The sequence below is a fragment of the Cetorhinus maximus genome, chromosome 3 (genome assembly GCF_964194155.1).
Source record: "Cetorhinus maximus chromosome 3, sCetMax3.hap1.1, whole genome shotgun sequence".
Classification (NCBI taxonomy): Eukaryota; Metazoa; Chordata; class Chondrichthyes; order Lamniformes; family Cetorhinidae; genus Cetorhinus; species Cetorhinus maximus.
The window spans coordinates 61,229,103-61,255,313 of NC_135881.1; positions in this window are offsets into that span (position 1 = coordinate 61,229,103).

Below are 26,211 nucleotides of genomic sequence, written 5' to 3' on the forward strand. Positions count from 1 at the left end.
TGCATTATGGTGGGTGACCATGGGGTCCAATCTGGTTGGGGGCCCTCTGTTGGTCAGTTGAGGGGGGTTAGCTGTCAAACCTTTTGGGGCACTACTGCCCTCTGGTGGAATGGACAGCTCTTGCTGTACCTCCTGCTAGCTTTTCAGCTATGTGAGGCATCACCCTCACTCTTTCTGGGCCAGTTTGGGAACTTTTCTGGTCCGTATTTAAATTCACCATAAAGGTACAGGCCAGGCCAATTAATGGCTTCCTAGCTGTGGCCATTGGTTTTGGAGGGGGTGCTCTCCTAACTTTTTCCATGTCCCTTGGAACTTTTCTGCCTCATGTGGATGTGGAATTCTAGTTACACTCCCTTCTGGCTTTTCGACGGGGTTGGGGTGGGGTGGGGCATGGGGGGCATCTCACATCGCACTCCCTATCTGCTCATTGATTTGGGAACTTCCTTTGCCCCTATTTAATGTCAGAAATAAGGTTTCTGCTAGCCATACTTCAGGCAAGCCCTTACCCTTTTTCCCTTTTGAGCTTAATAATCTGCCCTCCTTCTGGCTCTTCAGCTACTTGGGGCTCCTCCCTCACTATTTCTTTCCCTGCTCTAGGACCTCTCCAATCCCTATTTAATTCTGGGATACTTGGGGAATCTATTTCAGATTCTCGGGGCCTTTTCTGGACCTCTTTTAATTTTACTGGTATGGCTTCAGCCTTGTTACCTTCGAGCAGCTCTCGTTCGAGATCTGTGGATGCTATTCCACCCTTTTGAACCTCGGGACCTTCCCCAGCTTTCTGCCCTTCTACAGTTTTCTGCTGCTTTGTCTTGGCCTCTTTTCTTTTGCTGGCCAGCACCTGGCTGCCAGCCAAATCGTTCCCGAGGAGGTAATTCCTGCTACTGGTAGTTTAGGGACAATTCCTACTGTAACAGGGCCTGAAACAGGGTCACACTCTAGGTGGATCTTATGGGGGGTGCAAACACAGATCCCCCTCCCACTCCACTGATCAGGGCTTTGGCCTTCAGGGAAGACTTGAAGGTTAAGTTTAAGTTTCCCTCCAACATTAAAGGTTGAGTAGCTCCTGTGTCCTGGAGTACCACGGACTTGCTCACATTTTCGGACGGTTCGAGGGACACTGTTCACGAAAGGACAAAACTCTGGAAGCTCTCTAGGAGTTTGTCCGGCTCAGACACACATAGTGCTATGCTCTCTGAGGGGTATGCTTCTGTAGCGAGCGGCCCTGCCTGCTCTGCTGCACTACCCATTGGTGGACTACTCACGTGAAGCCCTACCAGGCCAACTGGTTTGCCTCGCAATCTCCAGTATTCAGGTCTGGAATGGCCTATTTTGTTGCATTGAGAATACACTGACCTCTGGGCATTCTCCTTTCGGGCTGTAGGGGGGCTTCTCGCACACTCTTTTGTGTTTTCTTTTCTGTGTGGAGGGCCTTTCCTATCCAGGTTGCCCTGTTTATCTTTCCAATGCTCATGGGTATGGTTTGGAAAGGGTCTGCCTGAATTTACGGGCCTATGGGTGAGATCTTAGCTGTCTGCTGTGAATGGCTGCATCCCTAGCTGTGAGGATTCTCTGCTCCTCGAAGTGCATTCACAGGTTGGAGGGTAGGCAATTGTTAAATTCCTCCAAAAGTACTAGCTCACGCAACCCCTTACAGGTGCATGGGATTCTTAAGGATCTTACCCATCAGTTGAACGTAATTTACTTCAAGTGTTCGGACTCGATGTAGGTTTGTGTGGGCTTCTTACGAGCATTCCGGATTTGTTGGTGATATGCCTCCAGGACTATCTCACAGGCACTTAGGATGGCTACCTTGGTCTGCTCATAATTCAGGGATACATCGGCAGGCAGCATGGAGTAGACCTCTTGGGTTCTCCCACACAGCTGCCCTTTAATTAAAAATGCCCAGATGTCTGAGGGCCATTTCAGCTGTCCTGCTATTTTCTCAAAGGTGGTAAAACTGACTCCACATCACTCTCTTCAAATTTGGGAAGGCATCTCGCATACTTGAGGGCCTCAGAGAGTGGTTTTGGGTTAGGGGGATCCCTGGGTAGAGAGAGATTTTCCCATGCCAATTCCAGTTGTCTGGCCTTTCTCTCACTTTGAGCTGCTAGCTCCATTTCCAATTTTATGAGCTGGAATTCTTTTTCCCTTTTCTGTTCCTTTGCTCTCTCTCTCTCTCCCTTTCTCTTTCCTGGACTTCCTTTTCTCCCTCTCTTTCCCTCTCTTGAGCTTTTCTCTCTCTCACCCTCTCTTTCCCTCCCCTGAAATTCTAGCTGCAATTTAAGCTTTCCAAGCTCGAAATTGGCTAGGGGAGGGGATTCGGAGACATGATTGAGCTCTACATCTAGCTGCTCTACTGGTAACGTGAGATCCAAACATTCTACCAACAACTGGATCAGTTCATTTCTTTTGATCTTGCTGGGCAATTTTAACTGTACCTCCCTAGCTACAGCTTTCAATTGTTCTGTGCTAAGGACTTCCAAAATTTCACCATTTAAATTCCCTTGCTGAACAAACATCTGGGCATCAAACGTTGCCATTTTCTTAGTGTTAGGGAAGTGGAATTTGTTGTGGTAAATTACTTGTGTTGTTAAATATGTTCCAGCCACTGAATTTTCCTCCTAGCTTCCAGTTGGCTCTTTTATATTAAATTTGAATCATCTCTTAACTTGGGCTCTGGTCAAATGCAAATTGGGTTTATCACAGGTTTGAGCTCCCAATTTTTGTAACGGACAGGAGGGGGTTTAATTTGAAACAAAGCTGATTTCTCCGCTCACCACCCACCCATAAACAAAAAGATGTGTTTGAGTTTTGATTTCCTCCTTTATAAGTGTTTTCCCCAAGCCTTCAGTTTTGGGGTAATCCAATCCTTTATTAATAACCTCATAGCAAACTCAAGATAAGGTAAAATAAGAGGGTTAGTTTTGTTAGGCGGAAATAAAGGAATACAGTAATGGTCAAGGGACTTGACTTAAAATATCCCAGCATGCAAAACCACAATTGCTAAGTAGTTAACATTTAAAGTTCAGGCTGGGACAGAGAGAATGCTGAACTTTGTACACCCTCAGGGTTTGCAATCACCAGCAAGGTCCTGGGAGTTAGACTGGAGTCAGAGGATGGCAATAATATAGATTAAGTGTGCTCTTCAACAGATAGGGGAAGGACAGATGGTCCCAGCTTAGATAGGAAGGCAGGACTCTGCCTGGGTGAAAGTAGGGTTACCTTTGTACCAGAGACCTGTCTGTTTAATGTAAACCTATATGTTGACGAGATCGGAATCTGGAAATTGTTCTTGTACGTGACCAATAATGTATAAATATGTTGAACACTTGTAATTTAGCAGAGTACTGTCTCAAGCTGTAGTGAGATGGTGCCCTCCTTGCAATTGCTCGAATAAACAATCGTAACCTGTACCTGAGTCTCCTGTGGTCCGTTCTTCAAAGACACCACAACAGTTTATTCTACACACACTCAAAAATGTGGGAAGAGGGTTCGCAATGTAGCCCCCAGTATATTCACACGATAAAAGAAGGATAAGGGAGAGAAAGGAGTATAGAGCAAAGACCACAGACAAAATAAGATTAATTGTTTCATGTGAGACCAGATTCCAGAATCAAAGGTCCAATGGTATATTCCCCCAGAGAGGTTAGCTGGCTGAAGCTGATGTGGGGTGATCCACTTTTCCACTAGCGCTGACTTCCACATTGGGAGGAGCACATAGAGATGAATCAGTTTTGCAGTAGGCACTGGTACAGAAGTTCAGACGCTCCAGTAGAAAACAGCGTAAATGAAGGCCTGGTAATTTAAACCTGGACAGAACTCTGTTTCTGCTGCTGGTTTGTTGATGGAAGATGGCAGACCACCTGGATTCAGCTTCACAAGGCAATATTACAGCTTCTAGCAGCTTGGGGGTGCGGGGGCCAGTGTAGCCAGGATGGTGTAGACATATATATTATACATATATGTATATCTTTCTTCTTCTGGGCATGACAGAGGGCTAAGGGTCATCTGTGACTGTACTTGTGACGGGCCTCTGAACAAGCAAAGTGAAGGCTCAAAGCAATGGACCCTTCAAAGTTTTCAACAACCAATTTCATGCTTATTATACAAGGCTAGTTTGCAGAGGGTCTTACACATGAGGGACAGCAGAGAGAGGACTTAGGGCTAGAGTTTACGCTCTCCTGCTGGCAAGTTTGAAGGCGGAGGGGGTCATACAAACTCCAGTGGGTGGTCTTTTGCCAACTACCTGCCCACCCCAACCAACCTGAAATTTTACAGGGGATGTGGGAGGCCTGCCCTTGGGCCTTTAAGAAGCCAATTGATGTTCACTTAAGGGCCTCATCCCACTGCAGACGGTATTTTACTCAGAATGGTGAGGCCCATGCCATGAGAGAAACTCGGCAGCTTTAGCTGCGCAAGCTGGTGTTGGGCAAGGGGAGGGAGGACCGAATGGACCACACACCATCCCAAGATCACGCCCATTGTTTAAAACTCCCCTCCTGCCCCGGCATCTTGAACCGGGCCTTCCATCCCTTCCCAACCCCCTCGCTGAAACCCGACCCTGGACTTACCTGGGCTGTTCGGCATGGTGCACTGGCTGTAGTCCCAGCAGCGGTCATCGCTCCCATTGGCACTGCTGGGACTGCAGAGCTGCTGGCCAGGGTAGTGGGGAGAAGTTGGGGGAACTGTGGCGCGCCATAAAGTCCAGCCCCAGAAAAGTCCTTTTCCTGACCCGAAGATCCCTTGCCAGCACTTGCAAATGAGCGGGATGATTCAGAAACAACATTGGTATCTAAAGTGGGCCTTTTATCCTTGCCCATTCCGGTTCCGCCTGCCTCTGTCCCCATGTCCTGGCAGCCTATTCACATGGCAAGCCCATCCCATACCTCGAAATTCCATACCGGGGGAAAGTCACTGTTAGTACCAGATTCATGAACGATGGAGGTGGTTTTGCGACCTGGAATCAAGCCCATCTCCCATTTCCTCTGGGAAATCTGGTCCTAGGCATTACAGATGCTCCTTCATGGCTACAATGCAAAGTTTGAGCAAACAGCACGGAGTTATTTCTGCTAATTATTGAAGGTGTAGAGCTTTGTGAAAGAATTACTCTGAAGACTAACTTATCTTTCATTCACTGTATGGGGGAGGTGGCTTGGTCAAAGATCTACATTTTAAGAAGTATCATAAAAGAGGAGAAAGAGAGACAGACAAATTTATAGCGGAAATTCCAGAGGTTAGGTTTTAACTGCAGCCAAAGGCTGTCAATTGTAGGTTGATGAAAATCAGGGACTTGGAAGAATGCAGAATTAAAGGAGCACAGAGGTCTTGGAGGGTTGTAAGGCTGAAGGTGATTACAGAGGTAGGAAGGGGAAGGCCATGGAGGGATTTAAAAACAATAGGCGGACTCTTCTGCTCTGGGCCTAAGTCCCATGGTGGGAGCTGGAAGTTGGAGCGACTTTCACTGTAGAGCGGGGCGGGAGAGCACGTCGAATCATGCACTGTTCGCCTCGTTAATTATGGAGCCGCGCATTTTACATCAAGTCTCGTGGCAGGGCAGGCAGGAAGCCATGCGCCCCACCATCATGTCCGTGCGTCATAGTTAAAAGGCACCCGGACAGGTATTCATTCATCGCACCAGGAATTTAGGAGACAGCAAATGCTTATGAGAAAGCAGCAAGCTCAGGCCCCACGTTTCAGCAATGCCTCCCTGGAGAATCTCCCCCAGGCAGGAGGCCCACTCATCAGCATGGTGGCTGGGAAGGAGGGTGGTCAGAGCCCTTGGGGTCCAAAAGAGGACAGCCCTGCAGTGCAGGAAACGGGTGAATGATCCCATCCGTGCTGCTCAGGTAAGTGAACCTTCTATTCACTCCAAACTCACATCACCACTCATTTTATGATTCTGTCATGCGACATGGGCATCACTGGCAAGGCCAGCATTTGTGTTGCCTATCCTGAAATGCCCTTGAGAAAATGGTGGGGTGTCGCTTTCTTGAATCACTGCAGTCCATGTAGAATGCTGTTAGGGAGGCCACTGCGAGACTTTTACCCAGCCACAGAGAAGGCACAGTCATGGGGTGTGGAGTAGAGGGCAGCTTGCAATCGGTACTGTTCCCGTGCATCTGCTGGCCTTGTTCTTCCAGGAGAGCTTGTGGATTTAGAAGGTGCTGTCGAAGGAGCCTTAGTGACTTGCTGCAGTGCACCTTGTACATGGTACACATTGCTGCCCCTGTGCATCGGTGGTGGAGGGAGTGGATGTTGAAGGTGGTGGATGGGGTTCCAATCAAGCGGGCTGCTTTGTCCTGGATTTTGTTGAACTTCTTGAGTGTTGTTGGAGCTGCACTCATCCTGGCAAGTGAGAGTATTCCATCACACTCCTGACTTGTGCTTTGTACATGTTGGTCTGGCTTCGGGGAGTCAGCAGCTCAGTCATTAGCCACAGAATTCGCAATCTACAACCTGCTCTTTCATCAAACATGCTCACAATCCTCCATATGTCTTTATGCAGGAGAAGGAGCCCTTAACAGGAGGGAGAAAACAGGAGATGGGACGCCTGAACTCAGACAGTTCACTCAATTTGAGCAGCAGGCTGCCAAGCTGGCAGGCGAGGATCGAGACTGTGCTGGTGCTGACAGTGAGCTCGCCCTGTCCCAAGAACCTAGTGAGGAATCAAGCATTATTCCGTCAAATCAAGGTGATTGATACATGCAATGTTTGAACCAACCGAAAGTCATTCAATCTGTCTTTTCTGCATTCTAGGTGCCAGCGGGAAGGGGGGTGGTGAGACCAGCCCCCACCCCAGAAATAAGGCTGAAACCCCAGGAGACCTTCGAGGAAGACAACAAAGACTTCACACCTGTAGAGCAGTCACAGCTTTCACCTGCAGCCTCCACCAGCCCGGAGTCACATGTTTAGGCTCAGGGTCACACTCTAGTGATCACCTCACAGACACATGTCCACAACAGGTGGAGGCAGTGACAGCCAAGGTCTCTGGCACTTGGAGGCCTGCTGGAGAGCTAGCAACTGTTAAGTCAGAGTCAGATGACAAGCCCCTGGAAGCAGCCATAGAAAAGATGCTGGAGATTCAGAGAGACACATGTGAACATCCGTCAGAGGTGTCAACAGAGTGGCACAAGAGATGGAGGAGTCCATCTGTGTGCTCTCTGATGTTGTGGCTGTGGCATGTCAGTGCATGGAAGTTTTCATGAGGAGGATGGAAGATGTCACGGAGACCCAGGTCCTGCAGTTTCTGCTGGATATGCACTCGGACCTGTATACCATCGCTGTAGCAATGACTGCCTTCCAGCATTGGCTAGGCAAGGGGAGGACAGGGCACCTCAACCTCCTGGTGTTCCACAGGGCTCGGTGTTGGGACCCTTGCTGTTTGTGTTATATATTAACAATTTGGACGTGAATGTGGGGGGCACGATTGGGAAATTTGCAGATGACACAAAGATTGGCCGAGTAGTGGATAGTGTAGAGGATAGCCATAATCTCCAAAACGATATAGATGGGTTGGTTGAGTGGGCAGTAAAGTGGCAGATGAATTTTAATATAGAGAAGTGTGAGGTCATACATTTAGGGAGGTCAAACAGTTACAGGGATTACAAAATAAATGGGAATATACTAAGAGGGGTAGATGAAGCAAGAGATCTTGGCGTACAAGTACACAGGTCCCTGAAGGCAGCAGTTCAAGTAGACAAGGTTGTAAAGAAGGCATATGGAATGCTCTCCTTCATTGGCAGAGGTATAGAATATAAAAGTAAGGATATAATGTTGGAATTGTATAAAACACTGGCGAGGCCACAACTGGAGTATTGTGTGCAGTTCTAGTCACCACATTACAGGAAGGACGTAATAGCTCTGGAGAGAGTATAGAGGAGGTTTACAAGAATGTTGCCAGGGTTAGAAAAGTGTAGCTACAAGGAGAGATTGGATAGGTTGGGGTTATTTTCCTTGGAACAAAGAAGGCTGAGAGGTGACTTGATTGAGGTGTACAAAATTATGAGGGGAATAGATAGAATGGACAGGATAAAATTGTTTCCCTTGATGGAGGTTTCTAGAACCAGGGGACATAGACTCAAGATAAGTGGCAGAAGGTGTAGGGGGGACATGAGGAAGAACTTTTTTACACAGAGGGTAGTGGGTGTCTGGAATTCGCTGCCCAAGTTGGTGGTAGAGGCAGAAACAGTAAACTTTTTTAAAAAGTACCCGTATCTGCACCTAAAGTGCTGTAAGCTGCAGGGCTATGGGTCGGGTGCAGAAAGGTGGGATCAGAAAGGGCACCAGGGTGTCCTTGGGCTGGCATGGACAGGATGGGCTGAATGGCCTCCTGTGCTGTAACTTCTCTATGGTTCTAACCTCCCTCCAGGCATCCCTTCTCCACAACGAGTCAGGGAGGGGCCATTGGACACCAAAAGGGAGGAGTGTCAGGCAAACACCCTGGGGACATCGACCCCAGACACCCCAAGGGTTTCCAGATGTTCCCAATCCCCTCTGCCTGTAACCCCATCAGCTCCAGCTGCTCAGGCCCCGGAGGGTGCTCCTGCTCTGAGCAGGAGATCCAAAGAAGGCTGGGGTACTCTAGGCCTCAGACCTCCAGAGGAAACCCCCCAAAGTCATCACAGACAAGAGGGCATTGTAGTCAGCAGGCTGCCCCCACCTCTGCTACAAATGTCGGGAATGCACACAGATGAAGTGGTAGAATTAGAAAAGTTAAGAAGTTTTGAATGATTACTGGTGGTACAGGTGTACAATCATTGTATGAGGTTTGGGAACTTGTAAATATGTGTTCACTTGCACTGATTGGAAATCTCCTGGATTCATTCTTGTCACTAGTCATTGTAATGGTCACATGCACTCCATCCCTTCCAGGTGAAGGACATCCTGGCGGACCTGTGCATGGAGACGTCACTCTTTGACAAAGGTGATGAGCCATGCATGAGAAGCCTCCCACTTACACTATTCCACTTACCTCCACTGCCCTCAAGACTCTAGGGAGAGCCCTTTGCCTTGTCATAATCAAAAGACTAACCACAAGAGCCCTTGTCAGGCAGGTCCATTCCCCCGTGAGGATGGTGGTTTGCAGTCTCAAGTTAGCTGCAATTCACCTGCATGCCCCTTGTAGGCGTCCACTTCCCTCCCTCCCTTCATCCCTAACTCTGACTGGAGCTGATGGCAAATGGATCAAAGTGAAGGGTAGCTCTACACCTTGCTAGGAAGTTGTTGTAATGAGAAGCCTCTGGGTCAGACCTGCTACCACATGGACTTGACCAGACAGTGTGCATTTCAAAAACACAAAGTCCTCATGCAGTCTCCTCATGATTTTCCCTTGGGAAAAGGTTTCCATTTGGTTGTGCCAGTTGTGCTGACCTCCAACCCCACCCACCCAAGAAGACCCTCCTCTCCCTTTAATGTTTTGCAGTTAGACATTGAGGGCGTTGCCTTCGTGGTGAGCTGCCTGTCTCTCAGGATGGTGCGCGTAACATTTGAGGCAATTTCCAACATATTTTACCCTCCTCCTGCTACCCACCAACTTCCCCTATCACCATCGACCCCTCCAGCATCACCTCCACTCTCCCCTCAGTAACCTTGAACCTCCCCTGGACCCTATCAATGTCAACCTGGACATACCGTCCTTTCCCGCTGAGCCCACCCCAGTGATCATGCCGCTGGCCACCCTGACCCTCTCCACTCTTGCAATACATGCCACCATTTTTGTCCCCCTCGATGACTCCCTGGATAAAAACCGCACCTGCCACAACACGAACTCTGACCTTACCACCCTACCACATCCCACTCTCCTCTCTCCCAGTGACCAGCACCCTAAGTTCTCCATTCAGGATTCCAACATTGACTCAACTGACCCCTTCCTCTGAAGCACTCTGCCCCCAAACCCTCTTCCCCGTTCAATCCTCCACTTTCACCTTCATGCTCTCCTTCCCCCACTCCCCCTTCATTCCTTCCTTCCTCATCTTCCAGTCATGCCATCCTTCCTCCCTCACTCCACCCATCCCCCACCCCTTCTTTTCTACCACTCATCACCTCTCTTCCTGCCTTCTATGCACACCATCTCCTGTGGTCCTCTCCAGTGGTGGAGACAGCGTCGACTGGGCGCTAAGTCTTGGAGGTCCTTTGCCGTGTACAGACCACGTTTGTGAAATCAGGTAACTGAACAACATAAATTCCCACTGACAGGGTGGAAGATTTGACAGGGGCGCATGATCCTGGTCTGTTGGGGTTTTAATGAGCATGCATGAGTTGCAAAATGGATTCCCGTTGAGCTTCAGAGGGAAAGTCGATCCACTATCAATCTGCCATGATAGTCTGGAGACGAATGTCCTGACCTCATTTCCCGACGTCGGGAAACTGGTTTTTTACATCTCACCACATCTTCTGCCCAGCCCGCCACAAATTCAGCCAATGGCGGGAGGGGACGATTCTGTCCAAGAAGAGGGTTTTAAAATTGGGATGCTGCCAGAACCTATGTAGCACATGGGGTGATGAGTGAACAGGGCTTGAGTTAGGGCATGGGGAGCAGAGGCCAAGTTTACTGAGTGTGCAAGGTGATAGGTCGGCTAGGAAAGCACTGGAACAGCCGAGTGTCTATGTAACAAAAATATGGATGAGGATTTGAGCAGCAAATGAGCTAAGACACTGGTGGATTTGGATAATATAAAAACCAATTTATTATTTTTTGTACTAAAAATGCTTTGCTTCACCGAATTATCAGTAAATTTTCAGGCTCAAGATTGAATGGCCCTGCATCTAATTTCTATGTTCTTAGGTCCTACGTCCTATGCTATCTTTACACATTGACTTACATGTGCATTATTTAGTCCCATGATTTATTTATTTGGGAGCTTAAACTTTGCTTTCATTGCATGTCTGGATTAGTTTGATTGAGTTGTTTTCTGACTGTTGAAGATCTCCAGAACTGTCCTTCATTGAACCTTCGATCATCATCTTACATTGGTGAACTCTTTCTTTTCTCTTTACTGCATAGAGAAAGGAGTAGGCCATTCAGCCCATTGAGCTGCTGCGCCATTTTGTTACTGTGGCAACTCTATCGCTTTAATCTAAGTTTCCTGTTACTTTCCATATCTCTTACTTCCCAAGGAAGTGTCCTCCTTCCTTTAACATCTCAATTAATTTGGCATCAATGATTCCTGGTGCTGAGTGTTCCATGTTCTCACAACTCTTTGTGTGAAGACGTTTTTCCCAGATTTCATCTGACGGGAATATAAAAGTAAAATCCTGCAGCTGCTGGAAATCTGAAATAAAAACAAAAAATGCTGGAAATCCTTAGCAGGTCTGGCAGCATTTGTGCAGAGGGAAACGGTGTTAACATTTAAGGCCTGAGCTTTCATAGTGTAAAGCAAAAGGTGTTGGTAATGGGGCAAGTGAAGAAATGAAAGATGATGCAAGAGGAGGCATAACTGGGAATAGCAAAACCATTAGCAGCAGCTGCTGCCTGAAAACAAATGGGAGGAGTGGTTATGATATGTTGAATTGTTGAACTCAATGTTAGGTCTGATTTATTGTATAGTGTGCATTTGAACTGAATAATTAGCAAATCAGATAGACCCATTCCTAATCTCAAGGAATCCATTGATATCTAGGAGACTAGTTAAACTTTAAATTCTTGTCCGTTGAATTTTAATTACATTCTTAAAGGCATGCCAGCAGAGGAAATTAATGTTAGACTCTGCCATTTACAACCACAAAATGGGGATAAAATAACAAAATTGTGCATTGGTTGTCATTCAGCATTTGAGTTATTATTTATTATTGATAAAACTTCAGGAAAAAGAGTTGAGATAGAGAAAAACGTAATTGCTAGCGATCTCAAATAAAAATGGCAAATTCTGGAACAAAACCCCGGGTGAAATTTTCCATTCTGGATATGAAGTGTGATGGCAGGTGTGAAAATCAGCGTGATTCTCGCTAGATGGCAGGTCGGATTAACCCGTATGATTTTCCGCTTTTTGGCTCATTAATTATGCATCAATGAGGAGCCTGTTGAATCTCATGGCGGTCTGGGCAGGGATTTGTCCTTCCCACCATTTCCTCATGGGGCCAAAGGTCCTGGCACCAAAATAAATGGCACCTGCACAGACATTCACCAGCTGCAGGCCAGGTATGTTGTCAGGTCCTCACCAGGGTGCCCAAAAGAACAAAACACTCCACTGCACAGTTCAATGAGGCCTCCTTGGGGATTCTCCTCCAGGCCGTCCAGGAGCAGGAGGTTCACCCACCTGATCACGCTGGCCTGGGAGGAGGCTGCCAGGGAGGTCAGCGCCCGTGGAAAACAAAAAAAAGGCGTACATGCTTCTGAACTGCTCTTTCAGCCATAGTGCTCACAGTCAATCCATCCGATTTATGCAGGACAAGTTCGTCCATAACAGAACGGAGAGAGCAAAGACCAGAGATAGGACACCTGAGATGGGGACACTCTCCTCCCACGAGGACCATGTGGCAGAGCTTGCTGGAGAGGATTGAGATTATTCCTGCCTAGAAGGCGAGATCAACAAGTCAGTGCGAGTGCATCCGGTATACATTGGCTAAATGTGGACAATGACTGTGAGTGACCCATAATGTTGGAGCCTGCCTGGTCAATCACTAATTACCTCTTCTGCCTCTTTCAGCTCCCAGCAAGGAAAGGCAGAGGAAGAGCACCTCAGCCCCCAGGCCATCTCAGATGATGAGGCCGGGGAGCCATCAGATGAAGACCCATCACTGCATTCACCTGCACCCTCCACCAGGGCAGATACACAGCCTCAGTGAGTCCTAGTTCCAAAGTTGCTCACGGTCACAATCTGGTGATCACCTCGCCGACACATGTCCACAGGAGGCGGAGGCAGTGGCAGCCGAGGTCTCTGGCACTCGGAGGACTGCTGGAGACCAGCCCCTGGTGCGTTTGATGACGGGCCTCTGTAATTGGCACTGAGAGAAATGTTGCAGGTGGAATAGACAGGCAGGGGAACATCAGGCAGAGTGATCAGAGACCGTCACCAGACTGGAACGAAGGATGGAGGATTCCGTCCACGTTTTGTCTTATGTCTTGGCTCTGGCATGCGAGCACCTCGAAGTCTCCTTGGGAAGGGTGGCAGCTGCCTTAGAGACCCAGGTTCAGCAGTTTCTGCCGGATTTGTGCTCAGACCTGCACACCATCACTCTCACCATGGATGCGTTCCAGCAGTGGCTAGGCGAGAGAGGGATGGGGCACCTCATCCAGCAGCTCCTTCTCCTCAAGGGGGAGGCACTTGGGAACGCAAAGGGAGGAAGAGCACCAGCCAGACTCCCGGGGGGCATCCGCCCAGGACACTCCAAAGTTGTCATGTCACTCCAAATATCCTCTTCCTGTGACCCCCTTCAACTCCAGCAGGTCAGGCCATGGCTGGTGCACCTGCTGCACAGAAGGAGACCCTTAGCAGGCTGGGGCCCTCCAGGCCTCGGGCCACCAGAGGACACCTGCCAAAGTCATCTCAGATAACCGGGCATAACAGTCAGCAGGCTGCCTCCACCCCGGCAGCGGATGTCAGGGTTGCACCTAAATGTAGCAGAAGGGTTAGAAAAATTAAGAAGTTTTGAATGCACAACGGTGGCATGGGTATTTATTCATTGTATATAATCTGCACTATTGTAAATATAGTTCGCATTTATCCATCTCCAAATCTCAGGTATTCAATGGCTAATCGATATGATGCAAGGTCCCGCATTCATTCAAAATGAGCCCTCCACCCAATTATCTCCCAAATGATTCCTCAGTTCCATTAACTCTCACTCATTCACATCACAGTGAATTGCCTTTAGTTCCACATCTGTGACATGAACAAAGGCACTTCATATATGGGAATGATGGCTGGACAAAACACATATGACCCTTGCATCTCAGGCAGACATTATTTGGCCTCAGGGGAATTGCTCATCGTAATGACTTGACTTACTGGACAAATTTCAACTAGAAACAGATAATTTTATAACAGAGAGCTTTTCAGATGCTACATGCTTGAACCAGGTCCTCGACAAGAAAGCCTCACCCTCCCTCTCCCTGGATTACCTGCGCTTAGGTCATTTTGGCTGGAGTCTCCTAGAGCAATCAAGTGACCCATGTTAGGTAGTAGAAGAAGCTATACCTTCAGTTACTACATTTCCTCCCTCTTTAGTTTTTTTTTACGGTTTTTACAGAGAACATTTGAATATCCTGCAACATATACATATATACAACTCAGGTGATTAAAGATTAAGCCTCTGAGGTGGTTTCCTTATTCAGTTACAGCGGCACAGCTCTACCACTTGAGGTTCTTCTATTGGATCGACATGATCAGGAACTGCAGCACCAGATATATCATTAGAAATTGGCAGTTCTGGGTTTGGCGAATCTACAGAGACATCGGGCATGTCTATTCTCGGTTGATTCATTACCTCAGGGATTAATGGTTCGAAATTAATCACAGGCAGAATAGTTGGTTGTTGGAATGTCTTTCTATTCCCAAGATGACCCATATGTTTTTGAATAGTTCGGCCTTCCACTTCCATCTGGAAGGACAAGGGACCAGCTTCTGAGACAATTGTACTAGGAGCCCAACAAGGTCACTTTCAAAATTCCACACGAAAACTATCTCTGACAGTGAATCTTCAAACTTTGCTATGAATATCGTGATTCTTCTCTACCTTCCCCTCTCAGCTTGGAAACACCAGATTTAACTGTGTACATAGGCGGCATTTCATCAATAATTCAGATGGTGTTGAACCCGTAGTTAAAAGAGGTGTCGTATGATAATTGAGAAGAAAGTGGGAAAGTCGCAATTCTCGAGTACATTCTGATAATCTCGTCATTCCAGATTTGGAAGTTTGTACTGCTCTTTCAGCTAAACCATTTGATGAAGGATGATATGGTGCTGTTTTAATATGTCTGATTCCATTTAAACTCATGAATCTCTGAAACTCTGTACTGGTAAAGATTGTACCATTGTCATCTGGTAAGCCATATATACTAAAACATTGATGCAACATTGATAGTTGCGCTCCATGTCGGTGACCTGACTTCATAACATCCATCCATTTAGAATGCGCGTCTATGATCAACAAAAATATGGTGCCAAAGGATGGTCCTATATAATCTATATGTGGTCTAACCCAGGGTTGACCAAGCCACTCCCACGGATGTGGTGGAGCTGAAACAGGCAACTTCTGTTGTTGCTGACACTGGAGACAGTGTTTGTCCATGCTTTCAATGTCACTGTCAATGCCTGGCCACCAGACATAGCTTCGCGCAAGCATTTTCATCTTCAATATGCCTGGATGGGCACTGTGAACCTCTGTCAAGAGTGGCTCTCTTCCTTGCGAAGGGACGACAACTCTTGATCCCCATAAGACACCAACTTGACAGCTTAGCTCTGTTTTTCAGGCATGGAATACAAGGTCCCTGACTTGTGACAAAATTGGATCTCTGTTCGTCCAATTTCTAATTTGCTTCACACACAGGCGAAGAATCCAAGAAATTCAGTACAAGCACAGCTTCTTGTGGCACTGGAGCATGTACAATGCTACCTGGTAATGGGAGACGACTGAGTGCATCCGCATTGGCAATATCAAGCCAGGACGGTATATAAAGGTATACTCAAGTGCAGATAATATGAGAGTCCAACGTTGAATTCTTGCTGATGCTATTGACGGAATGGCTTTATCCTCACTGAATAAACCCATTAATGTTTTATGACCCGACACAATGCTGAAATGTCATCCATGCAGATACTGGTGGAATTTCTTCACTCTGAATATCATTGAGAAACCTTCCTTATCTAGGGAAGGGAATAACCCCTCTCGGCTGCGGAAACAGTTCTTGAGACATAGCCAATTGGCCTTTCTGATTCATCTTCTATCCTATGTGATAACACAGCTTCCACAGAATAAGGAGGCACATCATATGTTAATACTAATTCTTTCGATGGGTCGTAATGTACCAATAAACATGATGAATGTAATAGCTTCTTAGCTTTCACAGAGGCTGCTTCTTGTTGTGAATTCCATGACCAAAGTTGATTTTTTAACAACAAGTGTAATGGTGCTAACACTGTTGACAAGTTTGGCAATAAGCGACTATAATAGTTGATCATGCCCAGAAAAGACTTGAGTTCTGTTACACTGGACAGAGAGGCCGCTTCCTAACTTTTTCTTCTACTGGATGCAAATCCATGGCATCCACCCTCTGACCCAAGTAAGTTACTTCAAGTGCTTGGAATGTATATTTCTCTTTCCTTAATCGTACACCAGGTTCCAAGAATCTTCTTAGCACCTCTTCCAAGTTGGCCAAGTGTTTGGTTTCTGATGACCCTGTGATCAGAACAGCACCTAGGTATACTACCATTCGGGGAAGTCCTTGCAAAAGACCCTCCATTGTCCTTTGGAAGATTGCACATGCAGACAATACTCCAAAGGCTAGGCAAGTATATTGATACGGACACTTGTGCATGTTGATGGTTACATACCCTCTAGATATCCAGCTCTAGCTGCTGGTATGCATGGCTCATGTCCAATTTGTATACGATTTGCCTCCAGCTAGCTTTGCACATATATCATCTATCTTTGGGATAGGATATTTATCTAGTTTGGCTGCCTTGTTCACGGTCAATTTATAGTCCCCACAAATGTGTATAGTTTGGTCAGGCTTCACCAGTGAGAACATGGGCGCTTCCCATTTCAAGAATTGAATGGGTTGGATGATGCCCAGCTTTTCTAATTGGCACAATTCTGCATCCAAGTTCTCCTTTAAGGCATAAGGCACAGGTCTGGCCTTAAAGTGTTGTTGCAACTGTACAAGGCATTGGTGAGACCGTACCTGGAGTACTGTGCACAGTTTTGGTCCCCTTACTTGAGGAAGGATGTAGTTGCACTGGAGTAGGTTCACTAGATTGATCCCAGAGATGTGGGTCTTGTCTTATGAGGGGAGATTGAGCAGTTTAGGCCTATACTCGCTAGAGTTTAGAAGGATGAGAGGAGATCTAATTGACGTATATAAGATGCTAAAGAAGATAGACAAAGTAGACGTGGAGCAGATGTTTCCCCTTGTGGGGCATTCTAGAACGAGAGACCATAGTTTTAGGCTAAGGGGTGGTAGATTTAAATCAGAGATGAGGAGGAATTACTTTTCTCAAAGGGTCGTGAATCTGTGGAATTCACTACCTCAGAGTGCAGTGGATGCCGGGACGCTGAATAAATTTAAGGAGGAGATAGACAGATTTTTAATTAGTAATGGGTTGAAAGGTTATGGGGAGAGGGCGGGAAATTGGAGTTGAGGCCGAAATGAGATCAGCCATGATTGTAATGAATGTTGGGGCAGGCTCGAGGGGTTGAATTGCCTACACCTGCTCCTAGTTCTTACGTTTTTATGTTCTTAAAGAAACAGGGTGTCGCCTGAGAATTTACATATATTTTTGCTTGCAAGCCTTTTAACGCCCCTAATTTGTCATGAAATACACTGTCATATTTCCTTAGCAGTTCAGGAACACCTCCTGTTCTCAAGTGAAATATTTCAGTCCACATTTGAGCTTGATTTTTTTGTAACCAGTCATGGCCCAGAAGACTAGGCCCTTCACCTGTCACTATGATCTCTGGAAGCTGGGCTGTCTGTTGCCTATAGGACACAGGTACTGTGGCGATGCCCTTTACCTGTATGGATTATCCAGCGTATGTCTTCAATTTAAGCAGTTGTTCATTCCAGGTTCAGCGGCTGCATACCTTCATTTAGGTATTTAAATGTGTGCTCTCCCATCGCTATGGTTGAGGCTCCCGTATCTACATTATTAGTGGCTTCCCATTAACTCGGATTAGGTTTGGTTTTTACTGGCATAAGGCACAGGTCTGGCCTTAAAGTGTTGTTGCAACTGTACAAGGCATTGGTGAGACTGCACCTGGAGTACTGTGATGTTGTACAAAGAATAGACAGTATCGGCAGCTTCAGATTCTCTTGTACTATTCAATTCAATCATATTGGTTTGCTGTTTAGGGCTGTTTCGATTTTGCCCTGCATTGCATTATTACGTGACCTTTGTTATGGCAGCAAATCTGCCTCCTTAAATCTGCAGGTGTCCGATATGTGGTCACCCCGACATCTATAACAGGTTAGCCTTGGAGTCGCTGCTGAAGTGTTTCTACTCGACCTTTTCATTTTTCTAACAGTGGAGATTGACTCTCACTTCGCTGCTGTGTCTGTGGTTTTCCCGCCATGCCTGGTGGTAGGTTCTCGCCCCACATAAAGAACAGCACCATGTTGTACATGTTGTAAAGCCTGCGAGTCTCTCGCAGCACTTTCCATGGTGAGTGCTATCTCCAGGGCACGCTCCAGATGTTGACTTCTGTGAGTAAACAGCGCTGAATGGCGTCGCCATGAACTCCACAAACTAATCGGTCCCACAACATATCATTGAGGTGTTTCCGAAGTTGCAGTGTTTAGTCAATTGCTTCAACTTTGCCATATAGGTTGCGATGGACTCTCCCTGTGCCCTTACCCTGGAGTTAAACTTAAACCTCTGCATTATTATGGATGGCTTCGGCTGAAAATGCATTTTCACGAGGTCCACTAATTCATTAAAGGACTTAGAATTGGGCATGTTCAGGGCTGTCAGGCTGCAGATGAGATTGTATATCTTGCTACCACATATACTGGTAAGGATTGCTTTTCGCTTCTCCTCCGTGGTAATTTCATTCGCTATGAAATAAAAACCAAGGCGCTCTACACACTGGCTCCAGTCTTCTATAGTCGCATCGTAAGGATTGATTCTGCCGAAGAGTGACATGATTGGTAAGTAGTGTTTTCTTCATTCTTAAGATTTTATGTACTCACATTAACAAGGCGAGGTGCAGTGTCGGACATACTTTACCCTCGTCGTCAAATGTAATCACTTGATGTACCGGACAGGTTTCAACTAGAAACAGATCATTTTATTACAGAGAACTTTTCAGATGCTACATAGTTAAACCAGGCCCTCGACAAGAAAGCTCCACCCCCCCTTCCCCTCTGGATTATCAGGGCTTAGGGCTCATTGGTTGGAGCTTCCAAGAACAATCTTGTGACCCCTGATAGGCAGTAGGAGAGGCTATACCTTCAATTACTACACTCATCCAAGTTAGTGATTATCCTGATGCTGTCACACTGATGTCTGTAGTTTGTGGATGTAACAAGTATTTGTTGTGACCAACGTTAAAAGTCTTTTCTCCCAAGTTTACTTTGCAATGGCATTTACTTTATGACAGTGAGTTTTTGGGAAAAATAGTATTCATCGTTGAGCACCGCAGCCTTTCATGCCTCCAGGCAGCATGTCTTTGTCTTCATGTTTAAGGCTGAACATTATTCCTTTCTTGGTTCCTACTATCCCCATGCATGCTGCTGAACGATGGAAGTTATTTCCACACCGTGACATTTGAAATGTCTGTCAGAGGGTGTGTGTGTGTGACGCCCGAGGTGTGTGCTCATCCTGATGAAACTATCTACTTACCTTTGCTCCTGAATGGCTGCCTAGCAATACTTTAAGGAATTCTTCTGGAAATGCACTGTACGCAAATCGATATGGAATTCATTATGTGACTGTGCATTCATTGACTTAGGATTCATAGAAAGGATTGGCCTTTGTGAGCTGGACAATGTTGAGGACTTTAATGCTATGAAAGCGATGCTTTGGCACATCTAACGAGCCCTCAGCAGGACCTGTGAAGGGAAGAAGTTATTATTGATTGCTGTGTCAATACTGACTGGGCCACCTCTCTCCCAAAGGCCAAGGCAATGCAGGACATAGACTTGGCAGGCTTCCAACGAATGCAGGGTCATGAGTGTTTGTAAATCATCAAACGATGGCCCTGCTGAGCCACTCTGTGTGAGGACAATGCGAATATAACTCGCAGCTTTAAATGCATGGTGTAGAGTAACAGATCACTATATCCTGATGCCGTATGGCATATTGGGGCTCAGTAGCAAGATGAGGCCTCTGCATTATTCATCCATGAGAGCTGGTGTTTGGAGAGATGGTACTGTCTGGATATAGCTCCCTCTTGGGCCAGTCAAGTGCTAACCATTGACAAATGTTTTTCCTGTTAGCACCACCTTGCTAAGCTGCTGTCATACTGGCATGAGTGCACCCATGTGTGCAATGGCATTTCAGCCTCTTGAAGGCTGCCATGCCCACTGACTTGGTGCAGTGGTTGAAAGGACTGCATTATATGTAATTGTTGAAGGAGATGTGTTAGTGGAGTGCTGATCACATTCCACAGTGGCCACATGATCCCTAGGCCTTCCATGGATGGCCCCATCATTAGGGATGAAGGTGAGTAATGTTGCCTCTGTGATCATTGTGAGATTGATGACCTTTCATGATATATTGACACTGAAAGTGGAGGTGTTGTGTTCCCTGCATTGAAGTTTGAACAGAACTTTGATCGTGAAAACTTGTCTTCACCTTACTCCCTTTGAAATCCTGTAGCTATGAGGTTGTCACCGGTATATCTGCTGTGTCATGCCCAAGCAATGGCATACTCACGTGGTTCGTCTGAATTGTCACCCTGTTCAAATTCATTCCCTTCCAAGCCCTCCTTGTCAGAGGAGACATATAACTCCTCAATGGTCTCCTCTGGCAACACACTCTCCCCTTTGTAGCGCTAGGTTGTGCAGAGTGCAGCGAAGAGCAATGATGCAAGACACTCTCTGTGGTGAGCATTGGAGAGCCCCGCCTTACTGGTTCAAGCATCAGAAACCCAATTTTAAGAGGCCAATCGTTTGCGCTATTAATGACCTTATGGTGGAATGTGCAGCATTGTTTCTCTCCTTAGATGCACTCTGTGGCCGACAAATGGGCATCATTAGGCATGTCTTCTGGGGGTGCCCCATATCACTGAGGAACAAATCTGCTAAGTGCCGAGGTCCCTCAAATATCTCCGATGCCTTCGAGTGATTCAAAATGTAAGAGCTGTGTGAGCTACCTGGGTACCAAGGACAAACATGCTGGACCTGCTTTCCATGATCATAAATTAGCTGAACTTTCAGACAGTGAAATCTTTTTCTATTATTGAATCTCACAGCTGCTGCCAGGGAGCTCTCAAGGCCACATGTGTGTAATCTATGATGCCATGCACTTGCAGGAAGCCTGAGATCACAGCGAATCCCACAGCTCTGGCTGCCTGTCTGGTTTGCTTCATCCATACAGAACAGCACGTAATGGTGAGCTTTACAGAAAAGGGCATCTATTACCTCCCTTATGCATTTGTGTGGCACCAATTGTGAGATTCCGCAAAGGTCCCCAGTGGAGCTCTGGAAGGATCCGCTTGCAAAAAGTTCAGTGTAGCAACAACCTTTAGAGCAATTGGCATTGGATGCCCTCCAAGTCCGTATGGTTTGAGTTCCTCACAGTGAATGTTGAAAATATGAGTTACCACATCCTTAGACAAGTGAAGGTCCCTGCAGCACTATCATTTGCTTAAATCCACGTATGAGCTCAGTCTTCTCTAGACCCTTGGTCATGCCAAACATTTTTGTGAATTTGGCCCTTCCTCATCAACCTTTGGGATTTCCTGGGGCCCTACTGGCTCTTGTTTCTCAGGCAATGGTCTTCTCTGAGCTGTGCCAATTGGTGACGGCCCTTTTTCTCCTCAAGGGAGAAGCTATCAAGAAGGCAACATTGCCTGCAGCCTGCATTCTCCACCCCTGCTTGTATCCGTGAATGGATACAATTGAGCAATCAATGGTAGTTCCAGTTGAATGGCCTCTCTCCATATTCAAGGCAAGAATGCATCTTTAGCCATTGACTTTCTCTCAGTCTGTATATGGTATACAAAGGCCACCCCTTGCAGGATGAGATCATCCTGGAGGATGACAGGTGGCTGAGCATTCCCCACAGGCATGACTGTGTATTCACAATGAGGGTCTTAGTTAGGGTCAAAAGACCCATGTTCTATAACCCACAGTCAGGCTTCTGGTAGTTGCCCTTCAGTGGCCTTGAGAATAACTATTGATACCCTATCCTTGCACTTATGTCATGACTGCAAGCATGGTGCCTTGAATGCCATGAACAGTGCTCTGGGAACACAGAGGCTTGTAAGGTCCATGCTGCCCCTGCGCAGCAGACATGGCCCTTGATTGTTTGCCCTTACATCCATTCTGACATGCCTCTGTAAGGATCTGATGCCAATTAAGACCATTTGCACCATGGATTCTCGCCTGAATGGGTGTCATTAGTAAGAGAGCCAAGCTTGTTCATTGTGCATTAGACCCCTGAGTTTAGCCCTCAGTTGAACCATGCTCTCCAGGGTTTGAGCAGTTCATTTATAGGGTGCCCCTTCAATCAACCAAAAGTTGTTTTGCTGAGCTCCCCCTGCATGCCAGAGACCCCTCCCTGATTGTTTTTTTTCTAGCTTCTTTTTGGAACTGCATCATTCTTAGGTGGGATTGGTGCTGCTGACTTCCACCCATGATGCCAGCTTCCAAACTCCCACTATCACCTACCAAGTTCCTCTCATCCTCTTCCATACTCACCGCCTCCGAATTCTCATTCTGCCTGTCACTGTCCAGCATCCCCCTGTTACCATTGACCCCATCATTGTCCATGTGGATATTCCTGTTCTCCCCCCCAAACCCTTTAATGTTCAAGTCCCCATGCCGTTTGTTGGCCTGATCCCTCCCCTTTTCGAGGCCACATACACCCATACTTTTTGGGGGCCCCCTTGAGGCCGTGCAATGCCACACCCCCCACCCCAACCCCCCTCCCCCACCATGACTTGTCAGCTACCAACTTACAGGATCCAGATGCCTCCCCTGAATGTCACCATGTGCTCTGCCTCACAATACCATGAGTCTAACCCCAGGACCAAATTCCTTAGCTGATTGACTATGGCCTGCATACCATACTGTGCACAACCATCGCTGCCCAATAAAGCCTTCATCCACCCAAGATCAGGACAAAGACATGCGTGCCATACAGAACCCTCTAATATAGCCCCCTGTAGTAATTATGGTTTTATTTAGTGTGCAATGCGCCTTTAAGAATAAAACTTGTTAAGGAGGATCACATGATCTGTAGTAACCAATAGGAGTGGCTGGGCTACCTCAGCAGTCGGTGCAGAGATAGAGTTGAAGTTGAAAACACATGTGTAGTTGCTGCTGAGTCTATTGCAAGTAAACTTAATGTTTCCACCAAGAAGTGTCTGCAGTTCTATCTTTAATAGTACAACTCGGCTGCCCTACAACAAACTGGCGATGAGGATAAAACAGGATCGAACAGGAGAAATCAAGTTAAAAAGAAATCGGCACTGTACATCAGACGGTGATTGTAAGTAGCAAGCTCTGTTAGAATTGAACAAGCTGCCACCTCTCAAAATGCCACAATTTGGGGGAATTGACCCTTTTGAACCAGCCACAGATGATTGGCCTCAAAACACAGAACACCTCGCCTTATTTCAAGAAAATGAGATTATGGGGGAAGAGAAGAGGTGAGTGATCCTCTTGAGTACTTGTGGGATCAAAACCTACAGTCTGATTCGAAGTTTGACAGTACCCAGTGCCCCAAATTTAAAGAATTTTGATGAATTGTAAGACCTCGTGAAGGGTCACTTTCAACCAAAGCCCTCAGTCACGATGCAGAGGTTCAGGTTTAATTCACAAAATAGAGCCCCGGGTGGGACAATTGCGTGCTACGTGGCAAATTTGAAGCAGCTAATGGAACATTGTAAGTTTGGTATGACTCTAAATGACATGCTGAGAGATCATTGCGTATGTGGCGTGAAAGAAGACACTATTCAGAAAAGATTAGTGTCCGAAGTGAATCTGAATTTCAAGCAGGCACTAGAGATAGTGTTGGCCATAGAAAGTGCAGTAAAAGATTCAAAAGCAATACAGGGTGTGCAAAATGGCGCCATCTTCCACATCGGGCTGGAAACTTCAACTGAAAGAGGCGCAAAAAAGCGAGACTCCGCTGAGAAGTGGGAAACAGCCCCCGCTAGCCGAAGAATAAAGAAAAATAACTTAGTAGTGAAATCAGAGATTAACTTTAATAGAGGTGGAAACAATCAGCCTTTTAGCAATTGGCAGTTTAAAAAAATCGAATGGTACTATTGTCACAGAAATGAACATATGATGAGACAGTGCAAGGAAAGGTTCAAGCAGGGTTGTAAACAATAGAAGAGGCCCAAAGAAATCTACAATATAGAAGAGCCTGAAACAACAAATTCAGACATTTACTCGTTGTTTAATCTGAAAGTTAGAAACACAGAACCAATATTTGTCACAGTGAAAGTAAATGGCAAACCTGTTAGAATGGAAGTGGACACAGGAGCTTCCCCTACAATAATTAGGGAACATACCTTCAGATATCTGAATAAAGGTGAACGTCAATTAAGTTTAGAAGAAACAGCTGCCAAGCTAAAAACATATATGGGTGAAGACATTCAAGTAAAAGGCATAAGCAGAGTAACTGTCCATTATGGAAGCCAATTGGCAAAGCTACCCTTGATAGTGGTAGCATGTGAAGGGCCAAGCCTCCTGGGGCGAAATTGCTTAAAGGAGATTAAGTTAGAATGGGCTGGATTTTCCAGTTGAGAGCAAGTGGGCTACCAGAGCTACTTTGAAAGTGCGCCACCATCTTCAAGGACGGACTTGGGAAAATGCAGGGCCTGCAGACAAAGATTCATGTGGATCCGGAAACAACCCCTCGCTTCATGAAGGCAAGACAGGTGCCATATGCCCTGCAAAAAAAAGTCGACATTGAACTGAACAGACTAGAGAAACTGGACATTATACAACCTGTGCAGTTCTCAGAATGGGTAGCGCCCATAGTCCCCATCCATAAACCCGACCAAATTATCCGAATTTATGGAGACTACAAACTGACGGTTAATAAAGTAGCTAAGCTAGACAGGCACCCCATTCTAAAAATCGAATGTATGTCAAGCTGGCAGGAGGGACAACGTGCACAAAGCTTCACATGAGTCATGCTGATCAACAACTAGAGTTAGATAATGCCTCCCAGGAATTTGTCACAATTAATACCCACAAAGGGTTGTACCAATATACACGATTGCTTTTCAGTGTCTCCCCAGCTTGCACCATCTTTCAGAGAACAATGGAAAGCTTACTGCAGGGTCAGCCCCAAGTTGTAGTTTATTTAGACGATGTAATGGTGACAGAATTCACTGAAAAAGAGCATTTGGCAAACTTAGAAGAAGTCTTAAAACATTTCTTGCAAGCTGGAGTGCAATTAAAAAAAGAAAAGTGCATGTTCCAAGCGAGAGAGGTAATTTATTTGGGTCACCGGGTGGATTCACAGGGCCTCCACCCGGTTGAGGAGAAAGTGAGAGCCATAAGAGAAACACCTGCGCCAAAGAACGCCTCAGATCTCAAATCATTCCTAGGAAGGATCAACTATTATGGGCGGTTCTTACCCAATTTGTCTACAGTGCTGGCCCCCCACTGCATTCTCTACTCAAAAAGAACCAACGTTGGTCTTGGGAGGCACCTCAGAAAGAACCTTTCATAAAGGTGAAACAATTGTTGCTCTCAGCCAATCTATTAGTGCATTATGACCAGATGAAAGAATTAGTGCTGACATGTGATGCATCTCCCTACGGAGTGGGAGCAGTGCTCTCTCATTGAATGGATGACAGCACAGAATGGCCAGTAGGTTACATAACAAGAATGCTCACCACAGCTAAAAAGGGATACTCGCAGACAGAAAAAGAAGGCCTGTCCATCACTTTTGGTGTCAAAAAATTTCACCAGCATGTACACGGTCACCATTTTACAATCGTTTCAGACCATAAACTATTGCTAGGATTGTTTGGTGAGGACAAGGCTATACCGCCCATAGCCTCAGCAAGAATACAATGATGGGCCTTAATTCTGGCAGCATACGAATACACTTCCGTACACAGGCCTGGCAATCAAATCACAAACGCTGACACCCTTAGTTGTTTGCCTTTACAAGAAAATGATGAGCACGTCCCACATGTACCAGGAAACCACCTGAAAGACTGAACTTGTAAATTGCTTACCCAGTGTAAATATTACGTTGTCTTGAAAAATATGTAGTTGTAAATATACTGTGTACAACTGAGTTAAAAGGGGAGGAATGTAGTAATAATGGTTTTATTTAGTGTGTAATGTACCTTTAAGAATAATACTTGTTAAGGAAGAGCACACGATCTGTAGTAACCAATAGGAGAATAGCGCAG